Here is a 2,756-nt window from a genome sequence, read left to right as displayed (position 1 = left end):
CTGTTGTTGGGATACTGTACAGATGCCTTCCAGAAAGCTTTCTCCTGCTTGCATCATACCTACATCCTTCCAAAACCTGAAACAAGGCAGATTCAGAAATAAGTATTACAGTAAGGGAGAAAGGATGGGTCCTTCAACTGAACTCAAGCATTCTGAGTCCAATTACATGTCTTGCTATAGGTTCTCTGTGTGACTTTGGGAAAAAGTTATTTAAGACCCAATTTTCTAAACTGCTGTAAGCTTACAAGTCCCCCTGAAGCAAGAACCTACGGGTGCTCAGCTGCCTGAAAATCAGGTCCTTAAATCTTGGTTTTGAGCAATGCCCTCTCCCAGTCACTCCAATTTCAGTTGTGGGTACTTAGCAATGTTGAAAACCAGCTTCTTAAACAGTCTGATCCTCAATTCCCCACTAGTAAGAATGGGCTAATATTAATGTTTATCTCAGAGGCATAGAAAGGATACAGTGACAGATACCTTAACTGTACTTAAACCATAGAGTGATGGGAGTATATCAAGAATCTGGATAATGTAACTATTCTTTGTAAAAATGAACATACCAATTTCATTGCAAAATGCAGTGAGCTCTGTGCTAGCAGTGGTCTGCACAAAGAACCTCAAAGGGCATCAACGTAGACCACTGGTCCTCAACCTTTTTTAAACTCAAGGCACCCCTTGTTAGACTCAAAGCACTCCTCACAAAATGACAGCTCTTACTAGTTTTCATGTTTTTGACTATGGAATAACAGAGCAATTCTTCTCTTGCAAATAGCTCAGGAAGACCACAGTAGGGCAGAATGGTTTTGACATTATGGATTCCTACTTGAAATCTCTGAGTTGATGTTGTGCACCCTGTTTGCATACTCACAGCGCTAACACTGCATGGCAACCCCCAACACCCTTGGGAGAATCTCCAGGCACCTGGTTGAAAACCACTCATGTAGACACAAAGGCTGCCTATACATGTACACATTGCTGCAATGTCACATGTATTAAGCCCCCGTGTGTTTTTTAATCACTGTGGAATGCTTTATCTATACCTTGTTGAACGAGGTTTAGATAAAGCGTCCTGAGGCCATTTTTAAATGCATGGGGGCTTAATATACACGATGCTATGGCATTTTAATTAGAGCAGCTGCCCGGGAACCGTTTTAATTAAAATGCCTCCCCCCCACACACATGTATAGGCAGCCAAAGGTCATGGTGTGGTGAGCATGCTACAGAAAGAGAGAGAGCCTGTCTACACAGCTTGAGAGAAGTATTTATTGTGCTGTGTAGCATTTCCCCCCTACTCAGACTGCATGGCATGGGTACTTCATAGCTGGGGTCTCAGGTGCAGCATGTAAGCAACACAGATGTTCTCTAAGGGTTGGCTGGCAAGGCAGCACCTGCAGCACGTCTCCCTGAGCTGGTGTAAGCTAGTCCCCTCCATACTGAGAGCAGCCTGACAGCCTGGAGCTCAGTGTGGGCTTAGCCTTCCCCAAGAGCTGCTCGGCTTCTCAGACAGGGCTCACAGCCTGCGCTCACTAAGGTGCTGCTCAGCTACCAGGCTTGTCTGGGTGCCTCTACTCGAGCTGCAGCCACTGCTGAACACTGCGGGGTCTTCCCTTCAGATTCACTTTCCTGTCATGAGGCAGGACCAGGGCCTGGGTAGGCTGTGATGATGCCAGGAGAGGAGAGAAGTCCCACTGGACTGGTGGGGCACCTGCCACATGACTGGGCCTCTAAAGTTAGACACACATACACAGATGCATGCACACATGGACACAGATGTGCACAGACACACACACACAAATACAGAGGCACACACAGGGGCACATGCACACAGATGTGCACAGACATGCACACAGATAGCTGTGTACAGACACAGATGCACACATAGGAACAAACATGCACAGCTGTGCATGCATGCACACAGATGGGCACATAAGCATGCACGCACACATGTACAATGTACATACACATATGCAGACACACAGACATGCACATGCACAAAGGTACATACATGTATGCAGACTTGCACAGGTGTATATACATGTATGCAGACACATGCAGACATGCACGTGTGTGAAAACACAGGCATGCACACACGTGCACACAGACTCACACAGATGCACACAGGAACAAACAGATGCACAGATGTTCATACATGCACACAAATGGGCACATAAGCATGCATGCACACACAGCAGTACATACATGTATGCAGACACATGCACACACGCACAGATATGAAGACACATATGCACAAAGACACACAGGCATACACACGGGCATACACACAGACAGACACAGACACAAACAGATGCACAGACGTGCTCACGTGCACACAGAGACACACACAGGAACAAACAGATGCACAGCCATGCATACCTGCACACAGATGGGCCCATAAACATGCATGCACACACACAGCTGTACGTGCATGTATGCAGATACACGCGCAGACATGCACACATGTACATGGATGTGTGCAGACCCACGCACACACGTGAACACGCGTATGCACAAGCACACACACACACACACACACAGAGGTATGCCCACAGCCAGGCGCGCGCGCACAGACACGCACAGATGTGTAGGCACAGTTGTGACACGAGCACCCGCCCGGAGGTGCGCGCACAGCGCTGTGGGGACACACGAGCACGGCCAGGGGCCCGTGCCGGAGGCGGCGCTGCGGGCGGGGGCTCTCGGCCCCGGCGGTGCAGCAGCGGGTTAGGCCCGCAGCTCCCGGCCCGGCCCATCCGCATCCGGGT

This window comes from Alligator sinensis, unplaced genomic scaffold, assembly GCF_000455745.1.
Source record: "Alligator sinensis unplaced genomic scaffold, ASM45574v1 scaffold489_1, whole genome shotgun sequence".
Taxonomy (NCBI): Eukaryota; Metazoa; Chordata; order Crocodylia; family Alligatoridae; genus Alligator; species Alligator sinensis.
This window is presented reverse-complemented; position numbering follows the sequence as displayed.